The 19,614-nt window shown below is 37.6% G+C and overlaps 2 long non-coding RNA genes across 2 annotated transcripts in view; one reads left to right on the top strand and one right to left on the bottom strand.

Annotated features, from left to right (window-relative positions):
• Positions 1-3,993, bottom strand: part of LOC121039387 (uncharacterized) — a 43,716-nt gene extending 39,723 nt beyond the window's left edge. Inside the window, exon 1 of the long non-coding RNA XR_005794735.1 lies at positions 3,881-3,993. This is a non-coding gene — a long non-coding RNA (uncharacterized LOC121039387). The remainder of the gene's footprint in view (positions 1-3,880) is intronic.
• The window catches only part of LOC121039384 (uncharacterized), a 162,069-nt gene that overhangs the window by 89,149 nt on the left and 53,306 nt on the right, over positions 1-19,614 (top strand). The window lies entirely within an intron of this gene.

The raw sequence follows: 19,614 nt of genomic DNA, 5'->3' as shown, positions 1-19,614 counted from the left end.
TAAAATTCTTAACTTCTTAAATCCTTATATTCCTCATTTTTAAAATAGGGGAATAATAACAACATCATAAATTTTTTCTTAGGACTATGTGGGGTCCTATTTATTAAGTATCTGGCCCACAGTAGGAGTACATGGATATATGACTCTGACCTGGAGATAAAAATAAAAATCATCAGAATGCTAGAGATGGGAATGTGTTAACACAAGAAATTTATTAGAAGAGAAAGCTCCTCCAAACTTCAGAGTTTATATATTTTTAAAAATGAGTCATATAAACTTTTAAAACAACTTTGTTCTTTTACTGTGAAATACAAAAGAATGTAATTGTGTGCAGTTGGCAAAGATTCTTACCCTTAATGTGAAAACTTGAGGAAATCCAAACTGCAATCTAGAATTTTAAAATTCAATCCAGAAAAAGTATTCATTTCCCTTAGAAAGTGATTCAGTGAAGAAGTACTTGAGCTTAAGGGAAAAGAATTTAGGACATTTAAACTTAAAAGAATAATACCTCGCTTTGAACCTGACGTTGAAGGAATAAGGAAGATTTAAGTTTTTGGATGAGGCTGGTGCTCTCTTGTCTCTCTCCTCTCCATCCCTGCCTCCCATTCTCTTCTCTTTGCAGAGCAATAATTATCAAAAAGAATCAAATACCAAAGGCTTCAATTTACTGCAGAATCACTCCAGGTAAAGTCATATTATTCTTTTGTTGTCCATGTCTGTCTTTTTGATTGAAGAATAACAGGAGGAAATAGCTCTATGAAGGAATGAAGGAAGAATGGCTTCTGGTTCTTTAACCATCATTACTGGGGGGTGAACGGTCTCTGCAGTGCTGCATTCTACAGAGCATGAGGGTGCATTTAAAATCTTTTCATCTTCCTGTCAGATTTCCTATGTTTTTAGGCACAGCATTCAGCCTCACATATTATTCCTTTGTTATATGTTTGGTTGTTTTCTTTCTTAAGAATAATGACCCAGACTTTACATTATTCTACCAAATAAGAAGTCTAATTTTCTTTGCATTATTTTTATTGATACTCGCAAAAAAAATTGGTGAGTAAAGGAAGACGGATGTGATGGCTTGCACTTAAAAGGAAATGGAACTGACAATTCAAGAAGTCAAGTGATTTTGCCCAAGATTACATAATACATGACTCAGACTAGTAACTCTAAGCTCTGGACTTGGTCAGTGCTGATAGCAGGTGCTGAATGGCTGTGGGCAGGGCAGGAGTACCGGTCCATGAGTGATGTGGATTCTGAACTCCAGGCCTATCTTACCAAGTGTTATAGCTGTCCCACTGATGCACTCATGCATCATCTCTTGTTTCCATTGCTTTTCTGCTCATATGGAAGGAAAGAAGCTTACTTCTGGAAGGATGCAGAATCCACAAACTGTTCCCCCATGCTCCCCTCCCCCACAAACACCACAACTGCTACCAGTTGTTCTGATCCTAATTTGTATTCCATACTTAGCAAGTCTCAATTTCTGATATGCATGCAACGAAGGAGGGTGGGAAAAGGGAAACAGGATTTTGAAGCCTTATTGTCTAGTTGAAAAGTGGTGTTGCTCGTGTCCACACTACTACCTTCTGCCTTGAGATGAATGAATCTGTTTGGCTGAGTTTGAGTCAGTCTCCACATTAGTTCAACCAACTTTGGCCAAAAGTTGAGTCAGCTGATACAAATACAGTCATTTAGATGGACTCCTTCATCAATTCCTAGCAGACAATACCAGAGAAGGGAGGCTAAGGCTGAGAGAACCCAAATAGTGGCATTACTCAGGTAAAGGAGTGGGAGATGAGGCTTCTGGCATAGGATAGCAGGGTCTGTCTGGGTGTGCAGGGCATAGCAAATCTGCTTGGTATTGTTCAGAAAAGACATGTTTTCCTTAGCACCTGGGGGCTAAGAAAAGTTTCCCAGTCGAATATGTCTTTGTAGGAGTTGGGGTAGAAAAAGAAGAAAGGTAAACATAAGACATATTTGTCTGCTATACTAAATCCTTTAATATGGTTCTATACTTTGACCATAAACCTGTATACTAACACATATTTGGTGCCATGAGATCCTAAGTTACTCAAACATAGAGCAAACTTTGCTCATGGGATTCATTCATTCCTTTACTTCAGCTGGCACTATTGAAAACTTGGTATTTTTCAAGTCCTGGAAATACAAATATGTATGAGATATAGGCTTCAGGAACCTCAAAGACTGGTAGAGATAATAGGGATGTAAATAACTAAATGCAACACACTTGAATATATACAATATGCCATCAGGAAGCAACAGAAAAATGGATTCCATCTAGATGGTTAGCAAAGACTTTAGAGGGAAACTAAAAGAATCTTAGGAAGAAATTCAACTTGATTTATTCAACAACTATTTGACACTCTGGTAAGTCCTAATGAGTAAAATAATTTGATTCCTTTATAAAGGATTATTACATTAAATAGAGTGGCCATGGATGGACTCTGAGAAGAAGATATTTGTGCTGGTATCTAAAGGATAAGAGGGATAGGTCATGTGAAGGAAGGACAAAAAGACCATTTCAAGTAGATAGAACAGCACATATAAAAGTCTCACAGAAAGAGGGAGTTTGGAATGTAATTAAAATAGAAGACAGGCATAAAGCAGTAAGAGAAGAGGCTGGAGGGCAGTATCCAGATCATGCAGTGTCTGCTACACAGACAGAATAAGTTCAGGTTTTACCTTAATTGCCATGGGCAACCATTAAGATGGTTTTAAGCAGACCTAAGACCTGATCTGACTCAGTCATGGTTTGTTCCAGGAAACCATAGGTTAAAGTGTTGCTGGAACATAGCGTAAGTGCAAAAAGAGATGCAAAACTGTTAGAATGGGATACAAAGGCCAGAACACCTCAGCTGAGTATCCTCCCTTCTCATGATGATAATGGAGGGGACCCAGCAAACAATTTTTTTTAAAGAGGAGCTATCTGATGAGATTTCTATTTTTAGATTGTTCTTTTCTAAAGATGGATCAGAAAGGGTACAAGAGTGAGCAAGCCCCTAAAGACCTCAGATATGAAAGTACCAACAGCAACAGCATGGGTTTTCACAACACCGTGGCCTTCAGCAACATGGGAGAGATGCAGTTGGTAGTGTAGATAACCTTCTGAGGTATACTCTCAACTATTTCTCTTAATTTTAGGGATCATGAACTCAATAGAGAAAAATAGACTGGAATATTGGGAAACATAAACATGGGAGATTTTTTCTTTTTCCTCCAATTCTTGTCTATTGCTTTCTTACACTAACGCAGTATCTTAATGGTCTAAACTAATAATAGTGTTATGTGTCCAGTTTGTAACATACCTAGGATTCTGGGAATGGTGCAATTTCTTAAATATGGTGTATATAGGCTTCTCCTATGATCTACTTAAGTGTCCTATTACCCCTCTAGAAGTTTGGGAGTTTATTGGAGTAATTTAGGATGAGAACATCAGAACTTTGGAGGTGTCATTTCTAGTGTAAGAAATCCATTCAGCAGCTGCAGAAAAAAGAGTCGATGCAACAGGCAACCCAAGGCTAAAATGGAACAGAATTGGAGACACAGGTGGGATGTAGGAGATGTTTCATACATATTTGGGGAACTATTTTGACTTAAAAACTGAGAAAGTATTTGAGAAATTTTAATTTGTATTTATAAACTAAATGACCCTACAGTTAAGCACTTGCTTTATTACAAGGTTGGTGTTGAAGAGAGGATAATCTCTACCAATGTAACCTAAAAACACACTCATAAGTCAATTTCTGTTAAACTCTAAGGGCCTGTTTGTTCAAACTGATTTGACTAGCATTACTAGTAGTAGTAGTAGTAGTAGTAGTAGTAGTAGTAGTAGTAGTAGTAAAGGATATAATGGCATTACCTGTTATACCTTTGTAATATCACATGTTTGTCCCTGGCGGGGAACTCCCATGGTTCATGTGTTTTCCTTTTAGAAGTACGTACTGGCAATTCCACTTAGAACATGACTTGATTATTTCTAAAATAAATAGAAAAATATGTAAAATGGAAAGTAATAATAGTGTATATTTATATAAAATGAAGATTACATAAGTAATTGAATTAAAAATACTTTGAAAAATGATATATAAATAAGTATAAGAATATTACTTCCAAAACTTCTAGAGAATGCATATTTTTCAACATAATGAAGGAATAATTAAGATAGTGGTCATCCTACTGGAACTGAAATATGTCCAAATCAGTGTTTGACAGTCTAGATTTTTCTAATTTGGTTGCCTCATCATCACCTTACTGATGCTGGGACTTCAGCTATCATTCAAATATGGAACTTGGCTTTGCAATTTCTTGAGCATAACACAATGTTGTAATCAGACATATTCAAATTTTGTATTTCAAGAGTCATTGTCTTCTCATAGAATAAATGGAATTTGATACTGTCTTGAATATCTTGACAGATGGCCTCATCATTTCAGAGCAGATGGCAAGATGATTAGGCTAAACTGAAATCTTAAATACTAGACATATGAGCAGCTATACAGGAGCTAAAGACACTGAAAATACCTCTTTAGACAGCCTGAATTTTAGGGGGATATCTGTTTAAACCTCAAATATTCTTTTGCTCTGAGGGAACTTAGATTTTCCTTATAGCAAATACATTCTGTTGTTGAAAGAGTAGAGACTCATTGTCAGGTTGACTTGAGTTTGAATCTAGATTTGCTGTTTGCTAATGTGTGATGAGATAGTTCAACTCAGTTTCCACATCTGTGAAGGCTGGGTCAATTGTACTGGCCTCATGGAATGGTGGGCAGGGGAAAATTTACTGAGATAGCACATGTAAAATATCTCGCAGATATCCATTCCTCACAAACACCTTCCTTTATTGACCAGCAATAAAATTGTTCTGCATTTATAAATGAATAAAAAACAGTATATTTTTTTCACAAACATGATTTTATGGGGTTTTTAAAGATATTTTAATAAAAAGGACTCTAAGAAACAGAAAATAAGAAAAGGAAAAATACATATATAAATATACCAGCATGCAGGCATACATGTGGGAGGTACACAGTCATTTTATCTTTATTTAATACTAAATACAGATTTTAAAGCACTTTTGCAATCATTATTTCATTTAGTCCTCACAAGCATTGAGTAAAGCAGCAATATCTCCACCAAAATACATTTTTAAGGCTAGAACTCAGAAGTTAATTGAATTTCCCAGTGCAACAAAATACAAGTCAGACTTAAAACTGATATTTACAGATTCTTGGCCCAGATCCAAAGCAAAGTGTATCTGAAGTCCTGCCTAGTCACAGTCTCTGCTTTCCCCAATATTGATGCAGTGAACATTGTTGGTTATGTTCTCAGCATCTGCACCATCTTCCAACCATCAATATACCCAAATTTTGCTTTGGAGGAATCATTACCCATATATTCTCAACCACTTAATTTGAGTTCTATTGATTCCCACCCTCAGATCCATGAGTGGTTCATGATTTGCTAAAGCTAATTTGTGTTTTTAATCCTCCTGGTTGTGATGATAGAATTTGGAAAGAGGCACAGTAGTCGGTCAGGGTCAAAGAGATGCAAAGTGACTTTTGCTGTATAACCTGAGAAAGAAAAGATTTCTCTCTCTTCTTTGAAACTATTTCTCTGGGGATTGTGATGTAAAAGTGTCAGGAATAAAGCCAGCAGGCACTTTATGATAATCAGGGGGAACACTGGAGTGACCAGGGCACTGTAAAATCTGTGACAGAACCCAACCTTGCAGAGATCAGAAAGTCAGATCCTTGTTGCAGTGCCTGGCCCCCAGATCAGGCGATGACTGAATTACTACTAAACTTTCAGTTACATTAGCCTTTATTGAATGTCCTTTATTGTTCAAGACAATTTGAATTGGACTTTCTTTCCTTGCAACATTAAGGTCCTGTGTGAAATGCTGTGGCTAAAATTTTGGCAATAAAAATAGATACTACTTGGGGAAACATCTGAATTCCTTGGAAAATCTATCTCTGGAATGCCATTTAAGTCAATCTTGAAAAGAGTTTACTTTTGAAAATTTTACAAACAACTTTTTAATGAATGCACTTGACTATCATTCCATCAGCCTATAAGGGATTTAGCAAATACCTCTGAGCCAGGTGTACAGACAGGAAAAAATATAACCCTTGTGGCTGATCTTAAGGCACTCATAACTAATTAGGTAAGTAGGGCTAGCAAACATGACCCAGTGAAAAGTACTAGACTGCATATACCCATGTTACATGGTGTGGGATAAATTTGAGTTCATAGAAATTCTGAATATCAGTAACTTCTTAGCAGAGTTAGAAATGTTCTCATGGAATAGTTGAGACCTGGTGACTCTGATATTACAACTACAGTGTAATAAGGAAAGAAGTGTTGACAGAGCTGTAATTTTGAAAAAGAGAACTTGGGACGCCTCAGTGGCTCAGTCAGTTAAGCGTCTGACTCTTGATTTTAGCTCAGGTCATGATCTCACAGTTGTGGAATCCAGCCCCGCATCAGGCTCCACGCTGAGCATGGAGCCTGCTTAAGATTCTCTCCCTCCCTATCCCTCTGCCCCTCCTCTGCTTGCACATGAGTGCACGTGCACTCTCTATCTCAAAAAAATTTTTTTTAATAAAAAAAAAGAAGTAACATTTCAGATGTGTAGGATGTTCATAACCCTAATGTTTTACCATTGGCTATTTCAATAGCCATGTAATGTAGGAGAGGAAAGTTGGTCTGGGACACAAGAGACATGAAGTCTTGTTTTGGTTCTAATGTTTATTGCATTATTTTTAAAAACCTTATTTTGAAATAGAGATTCTCAGGAAATAGTGAGATTGTTCTAAGAGGTCTCATGCACCCTTCATCCAGGTTGCCCCAATGGTGTTTAGCTCTGAGTTATATTTTCATGTGTAGACTAGGTAACTAATGCTTCAAACAAGATGCAGAACTATTCCACCACTGCTAAGACTTCCCTCATGCTCCTTCTTTATAGCCACTCCCTCTTACCACTGGTAAACCATGACAATCATAATTTGTTCTCCAGCTCTAAAATGTTGTCATTTTAAGAATATTATATAAATGGAATCCATTTTATTTGTTTTGGTTTTGTTTGTTCATTTCTTTTTCCTGCCTTCTTTTGGGTTATTTGAATATCTTCTAGAATTCCATTTTGATTTATCTATTATGTTTTAGAGTATATCTCTTCACATAGCTTTTTTAGTGGTTTCTCTTAGGTATTATACATACATAACTTATCAGAGTCTGCTGCTGTTGACATTTCATCAGCTCAGTGAAGGATAGAAACCTCACCTCCCTTTATGTCCTTTCACCCCCCCCCCCCATTTATACTTTAAATGTCTTACATTTTCCTTTGCAAAAACCAATAACACTTGTGATGAGCACTAGGTGATGTATGGAATTGTTGAATCACTCTATTGTACACCTGAACCTAATATAACACTGTATGTTTACTATATAACTATAGTAGAATTAAAATAAAATATAATTTAAAAATTTAAATCAATAACTACATCAGTGTTATAAATTTCATATCAACTGTCAAGCCTAATTTAGAAAATAAAATACAAAATGATAAGTCTATTGTCATTACTCATAAAATTTAATTCCTTACAGTGTATTGTTTTTTTCTTTCCTGGTATTTCTGGAATCTTTTAGAATTTCTGTGTAGAGAACTTCCTTTTAGATGTATTCTTTTATGGTAGGACTTATGGTAACAGATTTCCCTAGTTTTCCTTCATCTGAAACTGTCCTGTGTTTATTTTTTTCTTTCATTTCTGAAGGATATTTTTGTTGGCTATAAGATTGTAAATTGACAGTTCTTTTTTTTTTCCAGCCCTGGGAAAATGTTGTGCCATTTCACTGATACTTCCCTCTGCCCCCTCCATTCTGCTGTTGAATCTGTCTACTGAGTTCTATTTTAGTTCATGTATTTTACAGTTCTAAAATTCCATTTGGTCATTCTTTAAACCTTCCATTTCTTTACTGAAATCTTTCCTTTTGCTCATTTGTTTCAAATATATACATAATTATTCACTGAAGAATTTTTATAATGACTGCTTTAAAATCCCTTTTAGATAATTCTAACATCTGTGTTACCTCATCCTTAGTGTCTATTAATATCTTTCTCTTTCAAGTTGAGATTCTCCTGGTTCTTTGTATGATACGTGAGTTTCTATTGAAACCTAGACATTTTAGATCCTATGAGGCTCTTGGTCTTATTTAAATCTTATTTTAGTGGGCCGCCTTTGACACTGTGTCAGCAGGGGAAGGAGAGGTCAACCATGTCATTACTGACTGACTGAGTAGAAGTCCAGGTGCCTCACTTGGTTTCAGTTAACACTGTCAAAAGGAAGAGATATCTTATTGTGGTGCCTGGGTGGCTCAGTTCATTAAGGGTCTGATTTTTCATTTCAGCTCAGGCCATGATCTCATGAGTTGTGAGTTTGAGCCCCACAATGGGCTCTGTGCTGATGGCACAGAGCCTGCCTTGGGATTCTTTCTCTCCCTCTCTCTCTCTGCCACTCCCCCACTCACTCTCTTCCTCTCTCAAAATAAACAAATAAGCATTTAAAAAAAAAGAAGATATGCCTTGTTACTGCTGCACATAGATGGTAGCTCATGCTCTCCACTAGAATTCTGCTGATACCACATGGCTGGGAGGAGGAGTGGTGCCATTTTGTTGCTCTCCACCTGGCTCCCACTAGACCTGCAGGGAGATGACCTCATTACTACTGGGTGGTAATAAATTCTTGACTCTCCACCAGGCCACCTCTGATAGAACCCCAGCAAGAGGGGTGGGGAATGCTTCATTGTTGTCAGGTGGGTATGGAAATCCAGCTCCCTATGTGATCTCCATTGACAGTCAGGTGGCCTGGGGAGGCCCACTGTCACCTAGCAGGATAAAAGTGCCAGCGACTGCCTCTGCTCACCTCTGCTCACCTTGCCACTGGGGCTGGGGCATATCATTACAGCTTGTCAATAGTGAAGGTTTAGACTTTCCACTTCATCTATGTTACCTGGAATTTTATACAAGACCTCAGCTCTTTTCTGTGGTGTTTGGCCAGAGCATGTCCTTGTCTAAAAGTTTTTTGTCTTGCTATGATGTCCCTTTCCTCATCCTATGGTGAGAGAAAGAGAGTGGGTTTCTCTTGGGGTATTTCTTTAAATCTGTACCCACTGGTGTTACTGAGTTGCTGATTTCTCTACCATGCAGTTTGGGATATATGATGCAAAAGAAAATCCAAGTAGTTTACCACTATGTTATTCCTTGGACTCCCCAGGCCCTAGACTGTTTGTCTTTTTCTATTTTTCAAAGTTATGTTTGTTTGATATATAATGTCCAGGGTTTTTAACTATACTTGGGAGCTGAAATAGGAAAAAGTAAGTCTGCTCAATGTTTTTAGTGGTAGAAAGATTTGTTTTATCATTTAAGTAAGCTTAGAGGCTAGCAGCAGTCCAGTGCTGATGCTAAAACTAAGACTAGACACTAATCTAGAGTTATCATAAATATCAAATTAAATAATATGTAAAATTGTAAAATGATGCACATAAAGAAAAGTGGTTGTATGTGTACTTTCCATATATCTATGTGGATGGTCGTATATATGTGTGCATATACACATACATACACACACACAAATATGTGTGTATACACAAATACAATTATATATATTAAAAAAAAAAGCCCCCAGTGTTTCCCAGGGATCTTTAAAAGACTATAGGAAATAACTCAAATAACTAGTCTCTGTGGTTAATTATATACTATAATGCTTCAAAATTTTTACTGATTATGTGATGTGAAAATAATTTCAAAACTAGAAAATAATGAAACCAGTAATTGAATGGCCATTTGAAAGGGACCAACTCTTCTGCATTATCTGCTTGGATTGCCAGTGATCCCACAAACAATATGATGGTAACATTTCTAAATTAGCTTTGCTGAGAAATCATAGCCTAAAGAGCAAGAGATAATTTTATCTAATTTTTATTTTATCTAATCAACTTTATCAAAATTAGTAGTACTCTTTGAAATATAAATGATAGAAAAATCTACCACAAAATGGTTTAAGCCAAAAGAAAATGTGTAGTCTTCTGTAACTGAACAATTCAGAAAAGAGTCTCTAAATAACACTTGATGTAGTGGCCAAAATGTCTACAAAAATCCAAATTTCCCCCATCACTACTTCACCTTCATGTTATCGCCTTCATTCCAATACTATCCATCATTACTCTTGACAGTCTAACCCATTCCAGCAGTTTTAACCTTTATTCTTTATTGGGGTGAAATACCACCATTTTTAAGAAAAATAATGAAGAAGTTTCCAGCAATTTTTTTCACATGGCCTATAATTTACAGCCCATTATTGGCCTGAAATGGTTCTCATGGAGCTTATTGTCTCTGATAGGCTTGAGATCTAGTTAAGTTCTATCTCAGAACCAATGCCTTCTGTCTGGGGGCTAGAGCACAGTGATTGACTTTTACATCTGTTCAGGTTTCACACAGAAATATTTTGAGATATAAAAAAGTATAATTTCCATTTTAGCATGATTTACATTTTATGGATGAGCTGGTAAAGCTGGGAGTCAAACATGGGTGTTCTGACTTTAGTTAAGACTTGTTACACTGCATTATCCTATATGACTAATGATAAGCTCTCATGGTAACAACCATCAGTAACAGTTAAATGTACACAATTTGTAAAACATACTGTGCAGATGAGCCAACTCTTTGCTACTGTCATCATGTAATATCAAGAAGTTGATATGACTCAATAATTATACAGTGGCTTGACAACATGAAACACAGGCAAACAAACCCATAGGAAAAACCTGATACTTGTGCAGAGTTAGAAACAGATCCACAAAAAGGAGGAAGAGAGGGTAATATTGCCTAATGAGATTACAATGAATAAATTTGTTGTGTTTTCATTATTATTTTTATAAAAACTACTCAGATAGTCATGGGAACAGAGCAGTTTTCTAAAAATCCAGAGTTATCAGCAGTCTTAAAGAAAACCACCAACTAATATTCTGGGAAATTTAATAAAGACACAGAAATTTCTCATTTGGCAGACATCATTGACTAAGAGCTACAAATCCCACCCTCAACATTTATACCCATATGCAATTTCTTTTATAATTCCTGTGAACTAAAATAAGATTATAAGTTTAGATGATAACCTTTCCAGTACCCCTACCATGACTGCTCCTTGCAACTTAACCTCCCTTGTGTTATTCCCACAACTTCCCCCACCCCAAAAATCCAAACAACAGAAGCACACATATGAAAATGGTAAACTGACAACTGATCTTTGAAAAATGCCAGTCTTATTTGTCAGTCTCAGGCCTAGCAAACCCTCTATGACCCCTCATTGCCCATACATCACATGATTTAAACTCTGATCCCTCTATACAACTTTCAAAAGTCTATCATTGTACCTACCTGTTGTCATTTCTTGCCAATTCTTGTTATTTTTCAAATGTTTATTTATTTTGAGAGAGAGAGAGAGAAAGAACATGTGTGTGAGCAGGGTATGGGGCAAAGAAAAAGAAAGAGAAAGAATCCCAAGCTGGCTCCATGCTCCAGCTGAAATCAAGAGCTGGATGCTTAACCAACTGAGCCATGCAGGCACACCACTTGTGCATCCATGTTTAATCACCCCTCATTCCTGTCTCTTAGATCATTCATTGTTCCCTTAACACACTCAAACATCCATGGCTCTCTTTGACTATACCATACACTCTAACTTCATGTCCTAAATTTTTTCCTCCTCCTCCATCATTCTTTTAAAATTCCCATTATTGCACTTGTTAGCTACCCTTTCTTCTCTCTCAAGGGTGACTTCCTCTGAGAATTTCCCAACTCTTTCATCATGCTCCCATTGAAGCAGTACATTACTCTGTTTTTAGTACATTTTCTGTACTATGTGACCTAATTACCTAAACATTGATAGTCACAAACACATAGCAGGCATGGGATAAAGAGAAGAGAAAATCCCTGCCAGTGAATAGCATACTTTCCATTTGGGAGATAAAATATAACCAGAAAATTTCCATATTATATGGCTAACTGCTAACAAAGCATGTATGTGTGCCATCATAACACAAAAGATATGTAATATAACTGAAGAGGACTTGTAGAGATGACAACAGCTTGGCAGATCTTTGTAGGATGAGTATCCTAATTATTTGTTTACATGATTGTATTCCCTACTTGAGCACAATCCTTTATTGAAATCCCATTCATATTTTCATAATGTTGAATGATGTCCAGCCAAGTGTAAAACAAAATAAGATATTAGTAAATGTTTATTTGTTGAACAAATGATTAATGAATAAAAATATTTATTAGGCACATTGCCTCATGGATGCTTATAGGTCAAATAGATCATTGCTTATTTTTCTCTGACCAGTTCATGACACTGGCAAGTGAAGATATAATCAATCAAAAAAGGAAAAAAAAGAATTCATCCAAATTAAAGCCATGATACAGTTTTTTTTTTTTAATTTTTTTTTCAACGTTTATTTATTTTTGGGACAGAGAGAGACAGAGCATGAACGGGGGAGGGGCAGAGAGAGAGGGAGACACAGAATCGGAAACAGGCTCCAGGCTCTGAGCCATCAGCCCAGAGCCCGACGCGGGGCTCGAACTCACGGACCGTGAGATCGTGACCTGGCTGAAGTCGGACGCTTAACCGACTGCGCCCCCCAGGCGCCCCCCATGATACAGTTTAATATCAGCCTATCTCCTACATATTCGTCCTGGAAGAATAATCTACATGACAAATTACGCTGGGATAAAGGGAATTTGATAGTATCATACAGATAGAAAGTTTTGAGGCAGCATAATTGTATTTAAAAAAATACTACAAGTCAAAATTTGACTCTGATAGTTGTTTCCTGTGTGATTTTATTTCACCTCTGAACCACAATGTCTTCAGCAGTAAAATAGGGACAATAACAACTTCCTCCAGGTTTACTGTGGATTCAAATGCAACAATGCTTTTGAAAGCATTTATCTCAATATTTAGCACATCATAGGTACTAAATAAATTTTTATTAATACTTTAATCAATATTTTTTTCTTTATAATTCTGATCAATCCTTAACTTATACTTGATATTAGAGTAAGACACATGGAGGTTTACATGCAACCTATAATCATTCTCTATTGATACCACAGACAAAGTCTTTAAAGGAGGTTGGGGTTCTGTGATCCCATTAATCAGGGCCACCAGGAACAGTGGTCCAGGTTTCCCACATAAGCACCAACCTGGGAAGGGCTGGAATGGAGCTGGAACTTTTCACATTAAGTTGCTGGCCTGCTTCCATCCAGACAGGGTACTTTGTACCAAGGCCTCCAGTGGGCTAGCTCAGTCCTGTCTTTTATTATATCACCTACAGCACAAATGTGGACTGTGACAAAATAAGATTGTAAATCTCTTGCCTGATTTGAGGCCAATTCTATGAACAAATCACTTTCCATTTTTCAAGCAGAAAGCCAATACAGTTTTTGGACAAAGGCAAATCTCAGTGTTTTGAAATCATTACATATTCTAATCTCTTACTGCATTCTATATTATTAATTCTCACTTGGGATGAGATTTCAGTTATTAGGGCAAATTAAATAGAAAAAGAGCTATAAATCTACAGAAAAACAAGGAAAATTGTTAATTGTTCGATCAATTCCAGTGGTCTTCAGACCTATAAAGGGGAATTTGACAAACCATATCAGAGAGAAGAGCAGAAAATGCCGTAATTTTCCTTAGGGACTGAGGAAAGAGGCTGGAGATATTTATTCATACATGGTTTGGGGGCCCAATTGTACAATTATTTGCTTTTGCATCTTAGTTCTAATTACTTATTTCTATTGGTCATCCAAGACCAGTCTCCACCCAAATCCACTGGGGTGAGGATGAGAGTGGGAGGAATCTTCAACTGGGTGTCTAAAGATGAGAAAAAAAACATGAAATGTCTCTCATGTTTTAGACTCTCCCATAAGTACAATTGTATGTAATCATCAAAACAACCCTTCTACTAGGATTTTTATCTCCATTTTCAGACACTAAGCTGGAGCCAGGAATAGTCCCAGAACTGCTAAGAGGCCAAACCACTGTCAGAACTGCATTTCCTGAAGTCAGGTTCTATGTTCTTTCCACTTTATCATAATTCCTTCTGATAGCTCTGACCTAGAATGTATCTTCAAGGTTTGCTTCAGCTATGCCAACATCATCAGAGGATTTAAAAAGCCCTAATGCTATAAAAACCTCTCCAGAGCCCAAAGACAAGTTCAGATGAGAGGTGGGGTAGGAACCAACTGACCAGCATTGTCCACTAGCACAATCCCTCTTCCCTTACCTTATTACAGTGGCCAATGTGGAACAGCTGCCAAATCCTGCCAAACCCAGTGCAGCTCATTTTCCCTCTGCACAGGCGAGCTTCCTCCCTCTAATTCTGTCCCTTTAATGCTTTGCAGCTGGAGAAGAATGAGAAGTCCTCTCTCAGAAGAGAGGACAAAGTAAGGCAGCTGCATTGGCTAGGGGAGGAGGGAAACTTAGGGAAGCTTTCCAGAAAGCAACCATCTCCATCCCCCGGAATTGTCACCCTGGTCTCATTATTTATTGGTCACATGGAACAGAACACATAATGTGATCCCATCTAGATAACTTCGTGGGCTCCATTTCCAGTCCTTTCAGGTCAACATTGAGTACTCATCACACTTTTCTGGCCCCTGTCCCAAGGACTTACCATGTCATTGCATGTACCTAGAGCTTGTGGCTTCTCTGGAATGACTATTTTCACTTTTATCAGTTCAATTTCAACATCTCTCATTTTAAAGGAAAACAAAAATGTTTGGATGTGTCTGACCTCTTCCAAGGCTTTATGAAATCCTGGTGGAAAAGGAACCACCTACAGAGAAAGAGGGACATTCACTCTTTCATGAGTATATCATTGGTATGCAAAGATTTGGAAGTGATTAAGAGCAACCCTGCATTGGGCTGTGTGCTGACAGTGCAGAGCCTGCTTGGGATTTTCTCTCTCTCTCTCTCTCTCTCTCTCTCAATCTCAAAATAAATAAATAAACTTTAAAAAAAGAGCATAGGATTTGGCATCACACTGTTAGGGTTCTGATCCTGGCTCTTCGATCTACTAGTTGTTGGGCAACTTATTTGATACCACTATGTAAAATAGAGATATTACAAATACATCAACCATGCTTACTGCATTGTGGAAATCAATTGGGAAAATGTGTATAAAGCTTCCGGCATGGCACTTCTCAGAGAATAAGTAACCAGCAACTGCTCATTGTTGTATGTGTTGATGTGTGGTGGTCTGGTACAGAACTGGGTTTGCAGGAGCCAGAGGTGAGATGTCATCTCTGACTTCAGGGATGATTAACAATTCTAAAACAGGGTAGAAGTGAAATTATAATACAGGAAGTGTTGAGCAACAGATACAGAAGTGATCCGAAACAGGAAGCATGAGGTTTGGTCTAGGGCTGTCCTTCCCCTGAGTTCCTTCAGCATCTTGTTTTTAAATGATGGCGGTACATTCACTCCCTAATAAAATATCTTATTCATTTACCCTAGGGTACTGAGCCACTTGAGGGCAGGAGTTTTGTCTTGTCATACTCTTTTTCTTAATACTCATGTCTTTTTTTTAATGTTGTTTTTGAGACAGAGAGAATGAACAAGCAGGGGCAGGGCAGAGAGAGAGAGAGAGAGAGGGGAACAGAGGATTCAAAGCAGGTTTCATGCTGACAGCAGAGAACCCAATGTGGGCCTTGAACCCAGGAACCATGAGATCATGACCTGAGCCAAAATCAAGAGTCAGATGATTAACAGACTGAGCCACCCAAGTGCCCTAATACTCATGTTTTAAACCACAGCTTACATAGAAGGCTCTTGGTAAATATTCAACAAAATAATACATGGTAGGAGGTGATAGGTAAAACATGTTCTGGGTACAATAAAGAGGCCATTCAGGTTTAAGTAGGTTTATGAAAAGAGAAAATACGAAGGGCTGTATTATGTTATGGGAAGCCTAGTGTGCTAGAATAAGAAATTTGAACTTCATCATGTACAGCCATTGAAAGTTTCAGAAGACAGAAGAAGCAACAAAAGAAGTATTTAAATTTGAGTTTGAATATGGTGCTCAAGGAAGAACATGAAGAAGACAAACCCGGTAACACATTAGGGTAACAGCCCTGAAATTAGGTGCTAGGGGTCTGAGCTGAAGTAACAAGGACAGAAATGAAGTGAGGACATTTTTGAAACACCCCCGAAGAGGAAGGTGTAACAGGACTTGGTCACTAATTGGATACATATGGTAGAAAGAAGTGGGGAGGGGGTCACCTTTGAGCCTGATCATTGCAGTAGTCCTGGCAACCAATGGGTCTTGAACCCTCCCCCTTAGAAAGGAGATATCTAGATGAAAGAGCTGCCCTTGATTTGAGTATTTCTCACTTGTTCTTGCCCTCCTTTCAAATAAGAACCGGGATTAGAAACCCTGTGGAAGCCAGGGACACGGAGCTCGTTCCTAACAGATAGACAACAGGAAAGTCACCATATCTCACCCTGACAGCAACCATCCTTCCATTCACCTTCTCATCCATCCATGCACTTGTCCATCCAATTCTCCTTCTAACACATTTCTTGAGTACCTTCCGCAGGCCAAACACTGTCCTGCTTTCTAAATCCTCCATAATCACAGGCAGTTTGCTGCTCCTTATGAGTCACACGACTGCAAAAGCAACGGTACAGAGTACAGAATGATCTTAATTTTTTTTTATTACATTGATTGGTTCTGTTTCTTCATGGGGACAGCGGTAAATTGCTCTTTTAAATTTAGCTTTGAGACACTATAATTTCAGCTCTAAGTGCAGAAATTGAACTGCTTTTAGGGATAGCAAAATGATGGCAGTATCCTGGTGCTAAAATACAATGACAAGCTAAAATACAATGAACCATTACATTGCGCTATGGGAGCTATGTATCCGTGCTGAGAAGGGCAGCATGCTTTGTGAGCACTATACATAAACACACTCCCTGAGTGTTCCCTTTCTCTCTATAAAGCGGAGATGATAATGCATGCCTTCTGTCTGAACTTGACAGGTTGGTGGAAGGATCACAGTATACAAGATCTGTGAATGTGCCTTGTAAAATGTACTAATAAAAGGGAATATTATTTTTGTCATTAGAGTTTTGGGGAAATTTTTGAGAGGACTATTTGTCAAAACTGTTCCCCGAGTCTCTCTTATAACGTTGTATTTGACTGGAGAAAGCAACAATGTGAATCCAGAAAATAGTTAAATTGAAAGGTTAATTTTGTTGCTATCTAAGTGACCCTAAACTAAATGTTTAACCTTTCAGTTTTCTCATCCTTAAAACAGAAATGATCATAATACATGTTGTAAAGTATTACTGTAGGTCTCACAGCTCCCCAACCACTCCCTAAATCCATCACCCTGAAAAAAATACCATGTTTCAGACACGGCACAGAGCTTCACTTCTATTTTAAACTCCTGGGAGCTCCACCCCTCACCTGGGTTTCTAAGCATTCTGTTCATGTCTTAGGAGAATGCTGCCACATTTCTAAACAGTGCCTCTGATAGACACTTATGCCTTGTCTTGCCCCATACTCGAGGTGGCTTGCAGAGTTGTCTCATTTGAACTTGTAGCAACCCACACAGTGCCTACACAAAGCATGTGTTAAATACATGTTCACCCCAGATGAATGAATAAAAGATATACATGACAATGCTTTGTAGACCATAGGAGAGTTAGCAGTTAGGAATAATTCTGAATCTCATTTGTCAAATGTTACAGTGTGTGAGTGAATTCATGACAAAACAAAAATGGGTATAATAGTTTTAACCAGGAAGAACAGGGCTCTTATAATCTCTATAACTGTGTCTCTCAACCTGGGAGATTTTGCTCCTTAGAGGACATTTGACGGTCAAACCTGGAGGGGGATGCTACTTGCATCTAGTGAGTAGAAGCCATGGATTCTGCTGCTAAACACTCTATAAGACACAGGACAGCCCCCATAGCAAAGAATTATTTGGAGAAAAATATCAATACTGCCAACACTGAGGAACGCTACCCTAACCTTCTTGTCTCACTTAGAGGATAGGCTGTCTTTTAGGTTGTGCTGGTGATTTGACCTTTCATAAATCTGTTTGGCACTCATCATCCATAGATTTCACAGAAGAGACAAACATGATTGTTCCATAGACAACTACTTTTACCAAACAGGCTGAGGTTTGCTCAAGATAATAGTAGCAAGAACTGCAGACAGGACTTAAGTGAGGAATTGCTTTCTGTGTTTTTGCATCCCATGGCAGGCTGCCCCGGTTGGTCTTTGACTAGGGCTACAAACTCTGTCAGGAAATCCAGGGAAGAAACTAGACTTGCCTCATTCCAGGAGGAAATGTTTTTTCTAAAAAACATTAACTTTATAGTGCTATTTCCTCAAGGACTAGGACAATATAACCACAGGAACAAACCTATATAAGGTTTTTTTCAGAGTGACTTTGTTTTCCTCTGAAGGCTAAAATCCTTTCCTCTGACTTACCTAATGTCCCTTTCCACCTCACTCATTTCTGCATCACAGCCACAGAGATCCTATCTTAATTCCTTGAACATCCTGCTTTCTGGCTCATCCCTCTCTCAGGAGCATCCATGCATTGCCTAGTTAATTCCTACTGATCTCTCAGAGCTCAGCTCAAATATCACCTCCTAAAGATTGCCCGCTGTGGCCCCGCATGAAACTAGGCTGCAGGTTGGACCCTCATCTTGTGCCCAGCCATCCTCCCTAATTCTTATCACAGCTATGGTTAAATTCATTATCTGTATCTTCTCTGTAGCAGGAACCATTTCTATCTCTGCAAGTAAGCTTTACATGTATCTGGCATACAATCAAAATTTATTTTCATTAGAAAAAAATAACTTTTTAGGTATAGAGTATCCCCACTTGAAGTTGAAATGATATTTGGCAGGTAGTTCCTGGTTCAGAATAAAAAAATCTTACAAAAAGAGCATACAAAGATAGTGTAAGTAAAAAAACTGAGGTTGAGTAAAGAAGGGACTATAACTTGTCTCCTACATCTAATTATCAACTAGAGAGGAGATAAGTCCTTTTTACAATTAGCAAAAAAAAAAAAAAAAAAAATTTTAACTGCTGAAAATATGAAAATATTAAGAAATGTGTGGAAAACTTTGTGAAAACACTAAAAAAAATCTATTGAGAGATCTAAAACATTTTTTAAGTGAAGAAACCAAACAGTTCAAAAGTGTTGGTTCCCCCAAATCAATTTATTGATCAGTGTAATCCTATTCAAAATCCCAGTAATATTTTTACATAATAAAATGGTTTAGATAATCACCTGGACTACTTTACAGTCTAAAATAGGTAAAAGAATTTTGAAAATGATGCAATCAGAACTGATCTAGCAAATAATAAAACTTATACTGATTTTTTTTTAACATGGCACTTAGATAGAAATCAAGGAACAGAGGAACAGAATAGAACAAATAATCAAAAACAGACCCAAGTGTATAATAAAACTTGGTAAATGATAAAGGAATTATATAAACCAAT

The sequence above is a fragment of the Herpailurus yagouaroundi genome, unplaced genomic scaffold, assembly GCF_014898765.1.
Source record: "Herpailurus yagouaroundi ecotype Mexico unplaced genomic scaffold, PumYag 180, whole genome shotgun sequence".
In the NCBI taxonomy this organism is placed as follows: domain Eukaryota; kingdom Metazoa; phylum Chordata; class Mammalia; order Carnivora; family Felidae; genus Herpailurus; species Herpailurus yagouaroundi.
Note: the sequence above shows the minus strand (reverse complement) of the source record. Positions and strands in the feature narration are given on the sequence as shown.